Source organism: Pseudophryne corroboree, chromosome 9 (genome assembly GCF_028390025.1).
Source record: "Pseudophryne corroboree isolate aPseCor3 chromosome 9, aPseCor3.hap2, whole genome shotgun sequence".
Lineage (NCBI taxonomy): Eukaryota > Metazoa > Chordata > Amphibia > Anura > Myobatrachidae > Pseudophryne > Pseudophryne corroboree.
Genome location: NC_086452.1, coordinates 62,765,879 through 62,786,340, shown reverse-complemented (window position 1 = coordinate 62,786,340; position 20,462 = coordinate 62,765,879).

The window sequence follows — 20,462 nt, the reverse complement described above, 5'->3', positions numbered from 1 at the left end:
ATGGTCAGGTGATGCCGACTCCAAGCGGCACATAGAAGTTTTACCCTATAAAGGGGCGGAACTTTTTGGGGATGGTCTTTCAGACCTCGTTTCCACAGCTACTGCTGGGAAATCGACTTTTTTGCCACAGGCTACTCCACAGCAAAAGAAAGCACCGTATTATCAGGTACAGTCCTTTCGGCCCCAGAAAAATAAGCGGGCTAGAGGCTCATCCTTTCTGCCGAGGGGCAGAGGAAGGGGGAAAAAGCTGCAGCACACAGCTAGTTCCCAAGAGCAGAAGTCATCCCCTGCGTCCGGTAAGTCCACAGCATGACGCTGGGGCTGCTCAGGCGGAATCGGGAACGGTGGGGGCACGTCTCAGGTTTTTCAGCACACAGTGGGCTCTCTCACAAGTGGATCCCTGGGTCCTTCAAGTAGTATCTCAGGGGTACAGGCTGGAATTCGAGACGTCTCCTCCCCGCCGTTTCCTAAAATCTGCCTTGCCGGCAACTCCCTCTGCCAGGGAGGCAGTGTTGGTGGCTATTCAAAAACTGTATTCACAGAAAGTGATCGTCAAGGTACCCCTCCTTCAGCAAGGAAAGGGTTACTACTCCACAATGTTTGTGGTACCGAAACCGGACGGTTCGGTGAGACCCATCTTAAATTTAAAAACCTTGAACACTTATATCAAAAGGTTCAAGTTCAAGATGGAATCGCTCAGGGCGGTTATTGCGAGCCTGGAGGAGGGGGATTACATGGTATCCCTGGACATCAAGGATGCGTACCTGCATGTCCCCATTTACCCTCCGCACCAGGAGTACCTCAGATTTGTGGTACAGGACTGTCACTATCAGTTCCAGACGCTGCCGTTCGGGTTATCCACGGCACCGAGGGTCTTTACCAAGGTAATGGCCGAAATGATGATACTCCTTCGCAAGAAGGGAGTTTTAATTATCCCGTACTTGGACGATCTCCTGATAAAGGCGAGGTCCAAAGAACAGTTGACAGTGGGGGTGGCACTTTCTCAGGAAGTGCTACAACAGCACGGCTGGATTCTAAACATTCCAAAGTCACAGCTGGTCCCGACGACACGTCTTCTGTTCCTGGGAATGATTCTGGACACAGACCAGAAAAGAGTGTTTCTTCCACTGGAAAAAGCCGAGGAATTGTCATCTCTGGTCAGAGACATTCTAAAACCAGGAAAAGTGTCGGTGCATCAATGCAGACGAGTCCTGGGAAAAATGGTAGCTTCATACGAAGCAATTCCATTCGGAAGGTTCCACGCAAGGACGTTCCAGTGGGACCTGTTGGACAAATGGTCCGGGTCCCATCTCCAGATGCAACAGCGGATAACCCTATCGGCCAGAACCAGGGTGTCGCTGCTGTGGTGGCTGCAGAGGGCTCATCTACTAGAGGGCCGCAGATTCGGAATACAGGACTGGGTCCTGGTGACCACGGATGCCAGCCTTCGGGGCTGGGGGGGCAGTCACAAAGGGAAGAAATTTCCAAGGACTGTGGTCAAATCAGGAGATTTCTCTTCAAATAAATATCCTGGAGCTAAGGGCCATTTACAATGCCCTAAGCCAGGCAAGACCCCTGCTTCAAAACCAGCCGGTACTGATCCAGTCAGACAACATCACGGCGGTCGCCCATATAAACAGACAGGGCGGCACGAGAAGCAGGATGGCGATGGCAGAAGCCACAAGGATTCTCAGATGGGCAGAGAATCATGTGTTAGCACTGACGGCAGTGTTAATTCCGGGAGTGGACAACTGGGAAGCAGACTTCCTCAGCAGGCACGACCTCCACCCGGGAGAATGGGGACTTCATCCAGAAGTTTTCCAAATGCTGGTCAACCGGTGGGAAAAACCACAGGTAGACATGATGGCGTCCCGCCTCAACAAGAAGTTGAAAAGATATTGCGCCCGGTCAAGAGACCCTCAGGCGATAGCGGTGGACGCTCTAGTGACACCATGGGTGTACCAGTCGGTTTATGTGTTTCCTCCTCTACCTCTCATACCCAAGGTACTGAGAATAATAAGAAGGCGAGGAGTGAAAACCATACTCGTGGTTCCGGATTGGCCAAGAAGAGCTTGGTACCCGGAACTTCAAGAGATGCTTACAGAGGACCCTTGGCCTCTGCCGCTCAGACAAGACCTGCTGCAGCAGGGACCCTGTCTGTTCCAAGACTTACCGCGGCTGCGTTTGACGGCATGGCGGTTGAACACCGGATCCTGAAGGAAAAGGGTATTCCGGAGGAAGTCATCCCTACCCTGATCAAAGCCAGGAAGGATGTCACCGCAAAACATTATCACCGCATTTGGCGAAAATATGTTGCTTGGTGTGAGGCCATGAAGGCCCCGACGGAGGAATTTCAACTGGGTCGATTCCTGCACTTCCTGCAAGCAGGGGTGACGTTGGGCCTCAAATTGGGGTCCATAAAGGTCCAGATTTCGGCTCTGTCGATTTTCTTCCAAAAAGAACTGGCTTCACTGCCTGAAGTTCAGACTTTTGTCAAAGGAGTTCTGCATATTCAGCCTCCTTTTGTGCCCCCAGTGGCACCTTGGGATCTCAATGTGGTTTTGGCATTCCTGAAATCACATTGGTTCGAACCACTTAAGACTGTGGATTTAAAATATCTCACGTGGAAAGTGGTCATGCTGTTGGCCTTGGCGTCGGCCAGGCGGGTTTCAGAATTGGCGGCTTTGTCTTGTAAAAGCCCTTATCTGATTTTCCATATGGATAGGGCAGAATTGAGGACTCGTCCTCAGTTTCTCCCAAAGGTGGTCTCAGCTTTTCACTTGAACCAACCTATTGTGGTGCCTGCGGCTACTAGGGACTTGGAGGATTCCAAGTTGCTGGACGTAGTCAGGGCCCTAAAAATTTATATTTCCAGGACGGCTGGAGTCAGAAAGACTGACTCGCTGTTTATCCTGTATGCACCCGCCAAGCTGGGTGCTCCTGCTTCTAAGCAGTCTATTGCGCGCTGGATTTGTAGCACTATTCAACTGGCGCATTCTGCGGTAGGCTTACCGCAGCCTAAATCTGTAAAAGCCCATTCCACACGGAAGGTGGGCTCATCTTGGGCGGCTGCCCGAGGGGTCTCGGCTTTACAACTTTGCCGAGCTGCTACTTGGTCAGGGGCAAACACATTTGCAAAATTCTACAAATTTGATACCCTGGCTGAGGAGGACCTTGAGTTCTCTCATTCGGTGCTGCAGAGTCATCCGCACTCTCCCGCCCGTTTGGGAGCTTTGGTATAATTCCCATGGTCCTTACGGAGTTCCCAGCATCCACTAGGACGTCAGAGAAAATAAGAATTTACTCACCGGTAATTCTATTTCTCGTAGTCCGTAGTGGATGCTGGGCGCCCATCCCAAGTGCGGATTGTCTGCAATACCTGTACATAGTTATTGTTACAAAAAATCGGGTTTTGTTGTGAGCCATCTCTTCAGAGGCTCCAGTTGTTATCATACTGTTAACCGGGGTTCCTATCACGTGTTATATGGTGTGATTGGTGTGGCTGGTATGAGTCTTACCCGGGATTCAAAAATCCTTCCTTATTGTGTCAGCTCTTCCGGGCACAGTTCCTAACTGAGGCTTGGAGGAGGGTCATAGGGGGAGGAGCCAGTGCACACCAGATAGTCCTAAATCTTTCTTTAGATGTGCCCAGTCTCCTGCGGAGCCGTCTGTTCCCCATGGTCCTTACGGAGTCCCCAGCATCCACTACGGACTACGAGAAATAGAATTACCGGTGAGTAAATTCTTATTTTTTTCTTGCTTAGAAATACCCCTCCCTTTCAAGCACCTGAATGATATAACTAAGCTAATTGAGCATCTGCCACAATATATATGTCTGTTATGAGAGGCAGAGAGGTTCCTGCATCAGGAGGAGGTGCAGGCCCTGACATGCCATATGGAGCATTATGGGGTTGCTCCAAGGTAGGTGGCTCTTAGCTTAACTATATTTCTCTGACGTCCTAAGTGGATGCTGGGACTCCGTAAGGACCATGGGGAATAGCGGCTCCGCAGGAGACTGGGCACAACTATAAAGAAAGCTTTAGACTACTGGTGTGCACTGGCTCCTCCCACTATGACCCTCCTCCAGACTTCAGTTGGAATCTTGTGCCCGGCTGAGCTGGATGCACACTAGGGGCTCTCCTGAGCTCCTAGAAAGAAAGTATATTTAGGTTTTTTATTTTACAGTGAGATCTGCTGGCAACAGACTCACTGCAGCGAGGGACTAAGGGGAGAAGAAGCGAACCTACCTAACTGCTGGTAGTTTGGGCTTCTTAGGCTACTGGACACCATTAGCTCCAGAGGGATCGACCGCAGGACCCGACCTTGGTGTTCGTTCCCGGAGCCGCGCCGCCGGCCCCCTTACAGAGCCAGAAGCAAGAAGTGTTCCGGAAAATCGGCGGCAGAAGACTTCAGTCTTCAACAAGGTAGCGCACAGCACTGCAGCTGTGCGCCATTGCTCCTCATGCACACCTCACACTCCGGTCACTGATGGGTGCAGGGCGCTGGGGGGGGGGGGGGGGGGCGCCCTGAGGGCAATATAAGACACCTTGGCTGGCAAATCTACACCATATATAGTCCTAGAGGCTATATAGGTGTAAAAATACCCCTGCCAGAATTCCAGAAAAAGCGGGAAAAGTCCGCCGGAAAAGGGGCGGGGCCATCTCCCTCAGCACACTGGCGCCATTTTTCCCTCACAGCTCCGCTGGAAGGAAGCTCCCTGGCTCTCCCCTGCAGTCTACAAGCTACAGAAGGGTAAAAAAGAGGGGGGGCACTAAATTTAGGCGCAGTATATATATATATATATATATATATATATAAAAAGCAGCTATAAGGGAAAACACTCATTTATAGTGGGATCCCTGTGTTATATAGCGCTCTGGTGTGTGCTGGCATACTCTCTGTCTCCCCAAAGGGCTTTGTGGGGTCCTGTCCTCTGTCAGAGCATTCCCTGTGTGTATGCGGTGTGTCGGTACGGCTGTGTCGACATGTTTGATGAGGAGGCTTATGTGGAGGCGGAGCAGATGCCTATAAATGTGATGTCACCCCCTGCGGGGTCGACACCTGAGTGGATGGTGCTGTGGAAGGTATTACGTGAGTGTCGACTCCTTGCATAAAAGGTTTGACGACATACCAAATGTGGGACAGCCGGCTTCTCAGCCTGTGCCTGCCCAGGCGTATCAAAAGCCATCAGGGGCTCTAAAACGCCCGCTACCTCAGATGGCAGACACAGATGTCGACACGGATACTGACTCCAGTGTCGACGACGATGAGACTAATGTAACTTCCAGTAGGGCCACACGTTACATGATTGAGGCAATGAAAAATGTGTTGCACATTTCTGATGTTACCCCCGGTACCACAAAAAAGGGTATTATGTTTGGAGAGAAAAAACTACCAGTAGCTTTTCCTCCATCTGAGGAGTTAAATGAAGTGTGTGAAGAAGCGTGGGCTTCCCCTGATAAGAAACTGGTAATTTCTAAGAGGTTACTAATGGCGTACCCTTTCCCGCCAGAGGATAGGGCACGTTGGGAAACATCCCCTAGAGTGGATAAAGCGCTCACACGCTTGTCAAAGAAGGTGGCACTACCGTCTCCGGATACGGCCGCCCTGAAGGAATCTGCTGATAGAAAGCAGGAGGCTATCCTGAAGTCTATATATACACACACAGGTGTTATACTGAGACCAGCTATTGCTTCAGCATGGATGTGCAGTGCTGCAGCTGCATGGTCAGATTCCCTGTCGGAAAATATTGATACCCTAGACAGGGACACTATATTGCTAACCGTAGAGCATATTAAAGACGCACTTTTATACATGAGGGATGCACAGAGGGATATTTGCCGGCTGGCATCCAAAATTAGTGCAATGTTCATTTCTGCCAGGAGAGGGTTATGGACTCGGCAGTGGACAGGAGATGCAGATTCCAAAAGGCACATGAAGTTCTGCCTTATAAGGGTGAGGAGTTGTTCGGGGATGGTCTCTCGGACCTCGTTTCCACAGCAACAGCTGGGAAGTCTACATTTTTACCCCATGTTCCCTCACAGCCAAAGAAAGCACCGTATTATCAGGTACAGTCCTTTCGGCCCAATAGGGGCAAGCGGGTTAAGGGCGCGTCCTTTCTGCCCAGAGGCAGAGGTAGGGGGAAAAAGCTGCAGCATACAGCCAGTTCCCAGGAGCAAAAGTCCTCCCCCGCTTCCTCTAAGTCCACAGCATGACGCTGGGGCTCCACAGGCGGAGCCAGGTACGGTGGGGGCCCGTCTCAAATATTTCAGCAATCAGTGGGCTCGCTCACGGGTGGATCCCTGGATCTTTCAAATAGTATCTCAGGGGTACAAGCTGGAATTCGAGACGTCTCCCCCCCGCCGTTTCCTCAAATCTGCCTTACCAACCACTCCCTCAGGCAGGGAGGCAGTGTTACAGGCAATTCACAAGCTGTATTCACAACAGGTGATAGTAAAGGTACCCCTACTTCAACAAGGACGGGGTTACTACTCCACAATGTTTGTGGTACCGAAACCGGACGGTTCGGTGAGAACCATTTTAAATTTGAAATCCTTGAACACATATATAAAAAAATTCAAGTTCAAGATGGAATCGCTCAGGGCGGTTATTGCAAGCCTGGACGAGGGGGATTACATGGTATCACTGGACATCAAGGATGCTTACCTGCATGTCCCCATTTACCATCCTCACCAGGAGTACCTCAGATTTGTGGTACAGGATTGTCATTACCAATTCCAGACGTTGCCGTTCGGTCTATCCACGGCTCCGAGGATCTTTACCAAGGTAATGGCCGAAATGATGATACTCCTTCGAAAGAAGGGAGTTTTAATTATCCCGTACTTGGAGGATCTCCTGATAAAGGCGAGGTCCAGGGAGCAGTTGTTGGTCGGGGTAGCACTATCTCGGGAGGTGCTACAACAGCACGGCTGGACTCTAAACATTCCAAAGTCACAGCTGGTCCCTACGACACGTCTACTGTTCCTGGGGATGGTTCTGGACACAGACCAGAAAAAAGTGTTTCTCCCGGAGAAGGCCAAGGAGCTGTCATCTCTAGTCAGAGGCCTCCTAAAACCAAAACAGGTGTCGGTGCATCACTGCACGCGGATCCTGGGAAAGATGGTAGCTTCCTATGAAGCAATTCCATTCGGCAGGTTCCATGCAAGAACTTTTCAGTGGGACCTGTTGGACAAGTGGTTTGGATCGCATCTTCAGATGCATCGGCTGATAACCCTGTCTCCAAGGACAAGGGTATCTCTGCTGTGGTGGCTGCAGAGTGCTCATCTTCAAGAGGGCCGCAGATTCGGCATACAGGACTGGGTCCTGGTGACCACGGATGCCAGCCTTCGAGGCTGGGGGGCAGTCACACAGGGAAGAAACTTCCAAGGACTATGGTCAAGTCAGGAGACTTCCCTGCACATAAATATTCTGGAACTAAGGGCCATTTACAATGCCCTAAGTCAGGCAAAACCCCTGCTTCAAAACCAGCCGGTACTGATCCAGTCAGACAACATCACGGCGGTCGCCCATGTAAACCGACAGGGCGGCACGAGAAGCAGGACGGCGATGGCAGAAGCCACAAGGATTCTCCGATGGGCGGAAAATCACGTGTTAGCACTGTCAGCAGTGTTCATTCCGGGAGTGGCAACTGGGAAGCAGACTTCCTCAGCAGGCACGACCTACACCCGGGAGAGTGGGGACTTCATCCAGAAGTCTTTCAAATGATTGTAAACCGTTGGGAAAGGCCACAGGTGGACATGATGGCGTCCCGCCTAAACAAAAAGCTAGAAAAGTATTGCGCCAGGTCAAGAGACCCGCAGGCGATAGCTGTGGACGCTCTAGTGACACCGTGGGTGTACCGGTCGGTTTATGTGTTCCCTCCTCTTCCTCTCATACCAAAGGTACTGAGGATAATAAGGAGAAGAGGAGTAAGAACTATACTCATTGTTCCGGATTGGCCAAGAAGAGCTTGGTACCCGAAACTTCAAGAAATGATCTCAGAGGACCCATGGCCTCTACCGCTCAGACAGGACCTGCTGCAGCAGGGGCCCTGTCTGTTCCAAGACTTACCGCGGCTGCGTTTGACGGCATGGCGGTTGAACACCGGATCCTGCAGGAAAAGGGCATTCCGGAGGAAGTCATTCCTACGCTGATTAAAGCTAGGAAAGAAGTAACCGCAAACCATTATCACCGTATATGGCGAAAATATGTTGCGTGGTGTGAGGCCAGGAAGGCCCCAACGGAGGAATTTCAGCTGGGCCGTTTCCTGCACTTCCTACAGTCAGGGGTGACTATGGGCCTTAAATTGGGTTCCATTAAGGTCCAGATTTCGGCTCTATCGATTTTCTTCCAGAGAGAACTGGCTTCACTACCAGAAGTTCAGACTTTTGTTAAGGGAGTGCTGCATATTCAGCCCCCTTTTGTGCCTCCAGTGGCACCTTGGGATCTCAACGTGGTGTTGGATTTCCTAAAGTCACATTGGTTTGAGCCACTAAAAACCGTGGATTTGAAATATCTCACGTGGAAAGTGGTCATGTTGTTGGCCTTGGCTTCGGCCAGGCGTGTATCAGAATTGGCGGCTTTGTCATGTAAAAGCCCTTATCTGATTTTCCATATGGATAGGGCAGAATTGAGGACTCGTCCCCAGTTTCTCCCTAAAGTGGTATCAGCTTTTCATCTGAACCAACCTATCGTGGTGCCTGCGGCTACAAAAAACTTGGAGGCTTCCAAGTTGTTGGACGTAGTCAGGGCCCTGAAAATCTATGTTTCCAGGACAGCTGGAGTCAGAAAGACTGACTTGCTATTTATCCTGTATGCGCCCAACAAGTTGGGTGCACCTGCTTCAAAGCAGACTATTGCTCGCTGGATCTGTAGTACGATTCAGCTTGCACATTCTGCGGCTGGACTGCCGCATCCTAAATCAGTGAAAGCCCATTCCACGAGTAAGGTGGGCTCTTCTTGGGCGGCTGCCCGAGGGGTCTCGGCTCTACAACTTTGCCGAGCAGCTACTTGGTCGGGGTCAAACACGTTTGCTAAATTCTACAAGTTTGACACCCTGGCTGAGGAGGACCTAGAGTTTGCCCATTCTGTGCTGCAGAGTCATCCGCACTCTCCCGCCCGTTTGGGAGCTTTGGTATAATCCCCATGGTCCTTACGGAGTCCCAGCATCCACTTAGGACGTCAGAGAAAATAAGAATTTACTCACCGGTAATTCTATTTCTCGTAGTCCGTAGTGGATGCTGGGCGCCCATCCCAAGTGCGGATTGTCTGCAATACTTGTATATAGTTATTGTTTAACTAAAGGGTTATTGTTGAGCCATCTGTTGAGAGGCTCAGTTGTTATCATACTGTTAACTGGTTATTGTATCACGAGTTATACGGTGTGATTGGTGTGGCTGGTATGAGTCTTACCCGGGATTCAAAATCCTTCCTTATTGTGTCAGCTCTTCCGGGCACAGTATCCTAACTGAAGTCTGGAGGAGGGTCATAGTGGGAGGAGCCAGTGCACACCAGTAGTCTAAAGCTTTCTTTATAGTTGTGCCCAGTCTCCTGTGGAGCCGCTATTCCCCATGGTCCTTATGGAGTCCCAGCATCCACTACGGACTACGAGAAATAGAATTACCGGTGAGTAAATTCTTATTTTAAGTATGGAGCCATTATCATGTGGCTCCTTGCTGGTTAATCATAGACCCAGACTGGGGTAATAGAGGTGTGGTGCCTCTGTACTGGCTGAGCTGGATGGCTTAAGTATCGCATACCTTTACACTCTATTAACACTTTTCACACACTAATTTCTTTAACACTATTTCTCCATTTTAATTACATCTCATTTTTGTATCACTTTCTTTATAGCTTCGGCTTCCTAACACTAATTTATTTCACTATAGTTTTTTCACTGGTATGCTGCCCTGGGCTTTCTGGCTTATGCTGGTGTTTTGGGGTGCCACACCCTGCACCTAGATATAGCGCTAGGGACCCCAAATATACAGAGATGCCTTGCCGCGGCTTTGGGGCTTATTCACACATTTGCGCAAATATGTGTAACCGAGATCTCTGAATTCTAATATTGTGTGGGATTTATATCTGGTTACTGTTATCATTCAGGGTGCTGGGGGAAACAAAATGCCTTTTTTTAAGCAGAGATTATGCAGGCAGGTCCTATCGGCAGTAACTCACCAGCACCAACCGTCACGTTATTCACATTGAATGTTTATTGGGCAAGAAAATAAATAAAACAGTATTAAGTCCATTGCATATTGCTGCATTGTCATAATTAATGGTCTAAAAATGTAAAGGGTTCGGCAATTCTGTTACCAGTGTCACTGTGAGCAAGGCTTGTACAATAAAGCTTAGCCTCAGTTTCTCTAATCATTTTAGATTCCAGAAAGTTTATTGGAAGGTCACAATAAATTCTGAAAACAATACAAAATTCATTAGAATATATGAGCAATACATAACGAACATAAACCAAATTTAAAGGATCTACACAGTGACCAATTATACTATAAGGGAGTAGAAAAAGGAGTAGTGGCATGGCAGACAGCATAGAAAAGTGACGACAAGAAGACCAACTGCAGAGAGAAGTAGAAAAGAGGAGGAAAAGTGTCACGCTGGTGATTGGGGGTGTTCCTGGTGGTGATGATGATGATGGGGTGAGTTTGGCAGTAGTGCTCATACAGGAGAGTAGGGAGGGAAGAAGGAGGATGAAGAACTATCCAGGGCTTGAATTGGTGAACTCCACATCTTCCAACCGTCCGTTCATGAATACGTAGGTCAATTTTAAATGTGAAATTAATTTATCCAGACTCAGATAGATAGGCCATTCCAGAAGGCGGCTCTAAATGCATCATCATTCCAACGAAGCTCAGAAGCAATAATCTCAAATTGTAGCACAAACTGTCTAACAGTACGTGTCCCTTGATGCAAGAGAAGTATATCAGCGGAGGCAGAGGATGTTCTGGCAGGCTCATCAAAAATTCTGCAGAAGGCAATTCAGAATAGTCTGACATAAGGGGACCTGCTCGTTCCCATAATGGGGATACCCAGTCTAAAGCGGAGCCAGACAGCAGGGAAATAATACACGCAATCCTTGTTCTTGGTGTTAGAGAATGATGTGGTAGGAGTTCAAAGTAGATCTCGCACTGGTTGAGAAAACCACATCAGAGCTTGGGGTCACCATCATATCTACTAGGGGTTGAAAGTTGGAGATGAGACTTGTAGGTAGGTACTGATGGAGAAACTGGAATGGATGATGTCACATTAGAAACGGGAACAGAGGTAGTCAATGATGCCTGTATGTTGTCTAGCGGAGATGAAAGCCCTTGTAAACACTGCGTTGCTTGCTGTTGAACAGTTTCCTGATTTTCAAGTTGGGCCGCAAAGGCCTGGAGAGCACCAGCTCCCACGCTCTGGTCTTCCACTGGATCCATGAGCCCAGAACTATCACACTGGTGGTTGGGGGGTGTTACCAGTGGTGACATTGGGTTGAGTTTGGCAGTAGTGCTGACACAGGAGACTAGGGAGGGATGTATACAGGACTTCCTCATAGGCTATCAGGAGGATACTTGAAATAACTAGAAGCTATGGGAAGATATTGCAGACTGAGACAACGTGTAGGAATAGCAGGCACTGAACTGGAATACTCTGGAGTGCACGGGAGATTACTGGCGACTGGAATTGGATTGCACTAGAGGTAATACTGGAGACTGGGCTATGGCCAGATTGCATAGAGAATACACAGGAGACTGGAAGTACTCAGGTACAGCCGGGATGATACTGGAACATCCTATGTAGAACTGACAACTGGCAGAGTCCTGGAATTCATTAACAGCAGGTATGGAACAGGAGACACACTAGGATGTTGAAAGCTGGCTGGGACCAGTAGTTCCATGAGTAGCAATAGCAGCAGAGTACAATGTGTATAGCTCTGTGTAGAAGCATTCGTGGTAGGCTGTACACGCAGGTACTGGAAGCACTAGAATACACTGAAGACACAGGTAGCACTTGAAGAAAAAACCTGGCCGCCAGAGATCAGGTGAGCCTAGGACATCTGCCCCACCTGCAGTACAACATGGTTTTGCCCATTAGTGTGCTTTTTGGGGTTTGCTAACAAACCTGTATAACCCCCCATATCCTCTCCAGTCCATAAGATACTCAAGGTGATCATGACGGATACGAGAGTCAAGAACTTTCTCTACCTCAAACTCAATCCCACGATGGGTCTGTACATTAGGGGCTTTTGGCAATGTAGTCTGAAAACGATTCAAGACCAGAGGGCGCAGCAAAGAGACATTAAATTAATTTGGAGTTATCAAGTGAGGTGGTAATTTAAATTTGAACGCTACAGGATTTAGAACCCGTAGAATTGAAAAGGGACTGATGTACAGCAGAGCAAACTTCATGCTTGGGACTTTGTGTCTAAGATTTCGAGTAGATAACCAGACTTCATCTCCCAGTTGTAGCTTAGGTACTGCTCAACGTTTCCGGTCTGGATAATTTCCATAATTTAGAATACATCTGCAACGTGGAAGTTGCTGCTGGAACATATACAGAAGGCAAGGACTGGAAATCCGGTACTCTGGGACGTTGACCGTAAACGGCATAATATGCAGTGGTAGCAAAAGTTGTGGTCGAATTCAGCCCATGGTAGTAATTCCACTCAATTGTCCTGAGAAGAGGTAACATACAATCTGAAAAAATACTTCATTAACCCTATTCGTATGACCATTAGTTTGTGGGTGGTATAGTCAAACATAGCACAGGTCTCTGAAACAGACAATGGATATGTGTGCCATTTGGGAGATTTTCCTGGGACCAAATCAATTGGGCAATCCCACCCTTGATGTGGGGCTATTACATCAGCTGCTTGTTCGCTAAAGACGTCAGCAAATTCCTTGTAAGCATCAGGAAGAATAGAACCTTTAGTCTCTGTTGTACGCTGAGGAACAATATGTGGTAGAAAATGACTGAAAACAGTGTGAGCCCCAAGACTTCATTTTGGATGTGGACCAGTCTATATGTGGATAAAGGAGTTGAAGCCATGGAAGACCAAGGACGATATAATGCGACAATTTCGGAATAACAAGAAATTAAATTTGTTCTCTATGCAAGGCTCCACCTTGTAATGACACAGCATGAGTACTTTGAGTAATGGTTCCTCCAACAATTCGACTCCCATCAACTGCAGTCAGAGCAATAAACTGGACCAGATGGTCTCCCAGGAATTTGCATCTCTAGAACAATAGCAGAAATGAGGAAATTCCCGGCTGTACAATACAGACAGAGCTTCCCATGTTGGTGTCTCTGACACTCTTCCAGAGTCAAACAGGATTGACTAACTTGCTCTTCAGTATTACCCGGAGAAGAACGAGGATGAAGAACTATCCTTGGCTTGAACGGGTCAATTCCAATCTTCCAACCGCCCGTTCATAAATATGTAGGTCAATTTTTTTTTTACCAATATTTTATTTTGATACATTTTTCACAATAATAAGAAAAGAGAGAAGAAAAAAAGGGAAAAGATGCAAAGCACAACATAAAATGGTATATACCAGCAATTATTATACATAAATGACTTAGTCAATTCCGGGTTTTCTTAGTAAGAGAATATACATTCCAATAAAGTACATTACAGAGTATATTTATAGATACATCAAAGGTGTAGATCCTACTCCTTTATCTTTCCTATCCTAAATCCAGCAACCCCCAAGCTGAGTACTAAATATCTTTTGCTTTTACTATATATTCTCTTTATTTCCATTTTTCCAAAGAAGAAATAGTAGCAAATGAGTGGCAGACTTCATATGTCTCCATCTGATAGTTATGTTAAATCATATTAATCACTTTGGATAGTGTAGCGGGCCTAACAGACTTCCACTGTTGCGCTAAAGCAGCTTGAGCAGATATAAATATTTGACCTGTTATATACCATTGAGATTTTGGGATAACTAAGGTGCAACAATTCAACATAGCAAGAATCTGAGTAGGATCTACCATAATTTTCAACAATTTTGTCAACAAATCAAAGACTTCCCTTCAAAAGTTATGCATTCCCAGAAGATAAGAAAGAGTGCCTTCATTCGGACATTGCCTACAGCAGTTTTTAGATGTTTTACATTTTGTGTAATTTAGTTGAAGTAAGATATACTCTCTAGAGCAATTTGTAGTGCATTTCTATACAATGATCACATTTAGATATTCGAGAAGAGTTGTTATAGATAGATTACCACTGTGTAGATGTAAATGTGTCTTGCAAATCTATTTCCCATCTAGTTTGGGACATAGATTTAGTATTAGGTTTAACTTGTATACATTGATACCAAAACGTAATGTCACCTCCCAGCCACTTGTTGGGATAGTTTGTTTAAAATAAGAATTTACTTACCGATAATTCTATTTCTCGGAGTCCGTAGTGGATGCTGGGGTTCCTGAAAGGACCATGGGGAATAGCGGCTCCGCAGGAGACAGGGCACAAAAGTAAAGCTTTTACAGGTCAGGTGGTGTGTACTGGCTCCTCCCCCTATGACCCTCCTCCAGACTTCAGTTAGGTACTGTGCCCGGACGAGCGTACACAATAAGGGAGGATTTTGAATCCCGGGTAAGACTCATACCAGCCACACCAATCACACCGTACAACTTGTGATCTAAACCCAGTTAACAGTATGATAACAGAGGAGCCTCTGAAAGATGGCTTCCTAAACAATAACCCGAATTAGTTAACAATAACTATGTACAAGTATTGCAGATAATCCGCACTTGGGATGGGCGCCCAGCATCCACTACGGACTCCGAGAAATAGAATTATCGGTAAGTAAATTCTTATTTTCTCTATCGTCCTAAGTGGATGCTGGGGTTCCTGAAAGGACCATGGGGATTATACCAAAGCTCCCAAACGGGCGGGAGAGTGCGGATGACTCTGCAGCACCGAATGAGAGAACTCCAGGTCCTCCTTTGCCAGGGTATCAAATTTGTAAAAATTTACAAACGTGTTCTCCCCTGACCACGTAGCTGCTCGGCAGAGTTGTAATGCCGAGACCCCTCGGGCAGCCGCCCAAGATGAGCCCACCTTCCTTGCGGAATGGGCCTTAACAGATTTAGGCTGTGGCAGGCCTGCCACAGAATGTACAAGTTGAATTTTGTTACAAAACCAACGAGCAATCGACTGCTTAGAAGCAGGTGCACCCAACTTGTTGGGTGCATACAGTATAAACAGCGAGTCAGATTTTCTGACTCCAGCCGTCCTTTAAATGTATATTTTTAAGGCTCTGACAACGTCCAACAACTTGGAGTCCTTCAAGTCGTCTGTAGCCGCAGGCACTACAATAGGCTGGTTCAGGTGAAACGCTGATACCACCTTAGGGAGAAAATGCGGACGCGTCCGCAGCTCTGCCCTATGTCGAATGGAAAATTAAATAAGGGCTTTTATAAGACAAAGCCGCCAGTTCAGATACTCTCCCGGCCGAAGCCAGGGCCAGTAACATAGTCACTTTCCATGTGAGATATTTCAAATCCACATTCTTTAGTGGTTCAAACCAATTGGATTTGAGGAAATCTAAAACTACATTTAGATCCCACGGTGCCACCTTAGGCACCACAGGAGGCTGTATATGCAGTACTCCTTTGATAAAAATCTGGACCTCAGGGACTGAGGCCAATTCTTTGTGGAAGAATATTGATAGGGCCGAAATTTGAACCTTAATAGATCCCAATTTGAGACCCATAGACAATCCTGATTGCAGGAAATGTAGGAAAACGACCCAGTTGAAATTCCTCCATCGGAGCACTCCGCTGCTCGCACCACGCAACATATTTTCGCCAAATACGGCGATAATGCTTCGCGGTGACTTCCTTCCTTGCCTTTATCAAGGGTAGGAATGACTTCTTCTGGAATGCCTTTTCCTTTTAGGATCTGGCATTCAACGCCATGCCGTCAAACGCAGCCGCGGTAAGTCTTGAAAAAGACAAGGACCCTGCTGAAGCAGGTCCCTTCTCAGAAGTAGAGGCCACGGATCGTCCGTGACCATCTCTTGAAGTTCCGGGTACCAAGTCCTTCTTGGCCAATCCGGAGCCACTAGTCTTACTCCTCTTTGCCGTATAATCCTCAATACCTTGGTATGAGAGGCAGAGGAGGAAACACATATACCGACTGGTACACCCAAGGTGTTACCAGCGCGTCCACAGCTATTGCCTGCGGATCTCTTGACCTGGCGCAATACCTGTCCAGTGTTTTGTTGAGGCGAGACGCCATCATGTCCACCATTGGTTTTACCCAACGGTTTAATAGCATGTGGAAAACTTCTGGATGAAGTCCCCACTCTCCCGGGTGAAGGTCGTGTCTGCTGAGGAAGTCTGCTTCCCAGTTGTCCACGCCCGGGATGAATACTGCTGACAGTGCTATCACGTGATTCTCCGCCCAGCGAAGGATCCTGGCAGCTTCTGCCATTGCCCTCCTGCTTCTTGTGCCGCCCTGTCTGTTTACATGGGCGACTGCCGTGATGTTGTCCGACTGGATCAACACCGGTCTTCCTTGAAGCAGAGGTTCCGCCTGGCTTAGAGCATTGTAGATTGCTCTTAGTTCCAGAATGCTTATGTGAAGAGACTTTTTCAGGCTCGACCACACTCCCTGGAAATTTCTTCCCTGTGTGACTGCTCCCCAGCCTCTCAGGCTGGCATCCGTGGTCACCAGGATCCAATCCTGTATGCCGAATCTGCGGCCCTCCAATAGATGAGCCTCCTGCAACCACCACAGAAGGGATACCCTTGTCCTCGGCGACAGGGTTATCCGCAGGTGCATCTGAAGATGCGACCCTGACCATTTGTCCAACAGATCCCTTTGCATGGAATCTGCCGAAAGGGATTGCTTCGTAAGAAGCTACCATTTTTTCCCAGGACTCTTGTGCATTGATGTACAGACACCTTTCCTGGTTTTAGGAGGTTCCTGACCAGGTCAGATAACTCCTTGGCTTTTTCTTCGGGAAGAAAAACCTTTTTCTGAACTGTGTCCAGAATCATCCCCAGGAACAGCAGACGAGTTGTCGGCATTAATTGGGATTTTGGAATATTCAGAATCCATCCGTGCTGCTTTAGCACCTCTTGAGATAGTGCTAAACCCATCTCTAGCTGTTCTCTGGACCTTGCCCTTATTAGGAGATCGTCCAAGTATGGGATAATTAATACGCCTTTTCTTCGAAGAAGAAATATTATCTCGGCCATTACCTTTGTAAAGACCCGAGGTGCCGTGGACAAACCAAACGGCAGCGTCTGAAACTGATAGTGACAGTTTTGTACAACGAACCTGAGGTACCCCTGGTGTGAGGGGTAATTGGAACGTGGAGATACGCATCCTTGATGTCCAAGGATACCATAAAGTCCCCTTCTTCCAGGTTCGCTATCACTGCTCTGAGTGACTCCATCTTGAACTTGAACTTCTTTATGTATAGGTTCAAGGACTTCAGATTTAGAATAGGCCTTACCGAGCCATCCGGCTTCGGTACCACAAATAGAGTGGAATAATACCCCTTCCCTTGTTGTAGAAGAGGTACCTTGACTATCACCTGCTGAGAATACAGCTTGTGAATGGCTTCCAAAACCGTCTCCCTTTCTGAGGGGGACGTTGGTAAAGCAGACTTCAGGAAACGGCGAGGTGGCTCTGTCTCTAATTTCAACCTGTACCCCTGAGATATTATCTGCAGGATCCAGGGATTTACCTGCGAGTGAGCCCACTGCGCGCTGTAATTTTTGAGACGACCGCCTACCGCCCCCGAGTCCGCTTGCGAAGCCCCAGCGTCATGCTGAGGCTTTTGTAGAAGCCGGGGAGGGCTTCTGTTCCTGGGAAGGAGCTGCCTGTTGCTGTCTCTTCCCTCGTCCTCTGCCTCGTGGCAGATATGAATAGCCCTTTGCTCTCTTATTTTTAAAGGAACGAAAGGGCTGCGGTTGAAAGGTCGGTGCCTTTTTCTGTTGGGGAGTGACTTGAGGTAGAAAGGTGGATTTCCCGGCCGTAGCCGTGGCCACCAAATCCGATAGACCGACCTCAAATAACTCCTTTACGCATCGCCTGTCCACTGTCGTGTCCATAAAGCTCTTCTGGCCGAAATGGACATAGCACTTACCCGTGATGCCAGTGTGCAGATATCTCTCTGTGCATCACGCATATAAAGAAATGCATCCTTTATTTGTTCTAACGACAGTAAAATATTGTCCCTGTCCAGGGTATCAATATTTTTGATCAGGGACTCTGACCAAACTACCCCAGCACTGCACATCCAGGCAGTCGCAATAGCTGGTCGTAGTATAACACCTGCATGTGTGTATATACCTTTTTGGATATTTTCCATCCTCCTATCTGATGGATCTTTAAGTGCGTCCGTCTCAGGAGAGGGTAACGCCACTTGTTTTGATAAGCGTGTTAGCGCTTTGTCCACCCTAGGAGGTGTTTCCCAGCGCTCCCTAACCTCTGGCGGGAAAGGGTATAAAGCCAATAACTTCTTTGAAATTAGCAGTTTTTTATCGGGGCACCCCACGCTTCATCACACACGTCATTTAATTCTTCTGATTCGGTAAAAACTACTGGTAGTTTTTTCACACCCCACATAATACCCTGTTTAGTGGTACCTGTAGTATCAGCTAAATGTAACATCTCCTTTATTGCCAAAATCATATAACGTGTGGCCCTACTGGAAAATACGGTTGATTCGTCACCTTCACCACCGGAATCAGTGCCTGTGTCTGGGTCTGTGTCGACCGACTGAGGCAAGGGACGTTTTACAGCCCCTGACGGTGTTTGAGGCGCCTGGACAGACACTAATTGAGTGTCCGGCCGCCTCATGTCGGCAAACGACTGCTTAAGCGAGTTGACGCTATCCCGTAATTCCACAAATAAAGGCATCCATTCTGGTGTCGACCCCCTAGGAGGTGACATCCTCATATTTGGCAATTGCTCCGCCTCCACACCAATAACGTCCTCATACATGTCGACACACACGTACCGACACACAGCAGACACACAGGGAATGCTCTATACGAAGACAGGACCCACTAGCCCTTTGGGGAGACAGAGGGAGAGTCTGCCAGCACACACCAAAAAGCGCTATATATGACAGGGATAGCCTTATGATTAAGTGCTCCCTTATAGCTGCTTTTATATTAATATATTGCCATTTATTCTGCCCCCCCTCTCTGTTATACCCTGTTTCTGTAGTGCAGTGCAGGGGAGAGACCTGGGAGCCTTCCTGACCAGCGGAGCTGTGACAGAAAATGGCGCCGTGTGCTGAGGAGATAGGCCCCGCCCCTTTTTCGGCGGGCTCGTCTCCCGCTATTTAGTACATTTAGGCAGGGGTAAATATCTCCATATAGCCTCTGGGGCTATATGTGAGGTATTTTTAGCCTTTTTAAAGGTTTTCATTTGCCTCCCAGGGCGCCCCCCCCCAGCGCCCTGCACCCTCAGTGACTGCCGTGTGAAGTGTGCTGAGAGGAAAATGGCGCACAGCTGCAGTGCTGTGCGCTACCTTAAGAAGACTGCAGGAGTCTTCAGCCGCCGATTCTGGACCTCTTCTTGCTTCAGCATCTGTGAGGGGGCCGGCGGCGTGGCTCCGGTGACCATCCAGGCTGTACCTGTGATCGTCCCTCTGGAGCTTCATGTCCAGTAGCCAAGAAGCCAATCCATCCTGCACGCAGGTGAGTTCACTTCTTCTCCCCTCTGTCCCTCGTTGCAGTGATCCTGTTGCCAGCAGGAATCACTGTAAAATAAAAAACCTAAGCTAAACTCTCTAAGCAGCTCTTTATGAGAGCCACCTAGAATTGCACCCTTCTCGGCCGGGCACAAAAATCTAACTGGAGTCTGGAGGAGGGTCATAGGGGGAGGAGCCAGTACACACCACCTGACCTGTAAAAGCTTTACTTTTGTGCCCTGTCTCCTGCGGAGCCGCTATTCCCCATGGTCCTTTCAGGAACCCCAGCATCCACTTAGGACGATAGAGAAAAGTATTTCCGGGGCATAGATAGTGCTCTACTCTCCTTACCCATGTCTCAAAGCCAATAAGCTAATTGAAGATATGTAAAGTATGTGTTACTCTGTAGGCCATACTGTATTTGTTTTTGGGAAAATGGAAGTAAGGTAGAGCCTAGAAGTAAATTGCTGAGTTTAGTAATTCCTTGTACAATCCAGCAATCTACAGAAAGATAAGGTATCAGAAAACTCGTTCCTTTAATAGTTAAATATTTAGATGGAAGTCCACATTCTGCCCCAGAAACTATATGCTTATTCCAGACCTTCAATATATCTGTAACTGTTTGCGGGCTATTTGTAAACTGAGGGCGAGCTTTTTTTGGAGTCCATAGTAGATTCATTTAGGGAAAACCTTTTAATATGATGTATTCTAAATCCACCCATGGTTTAATTCCTAAAGGAAGTGACCAATTACAGAGTTTTGCTAGGAGGCTTTCAGCTTGATATTGGGTGAGACTCG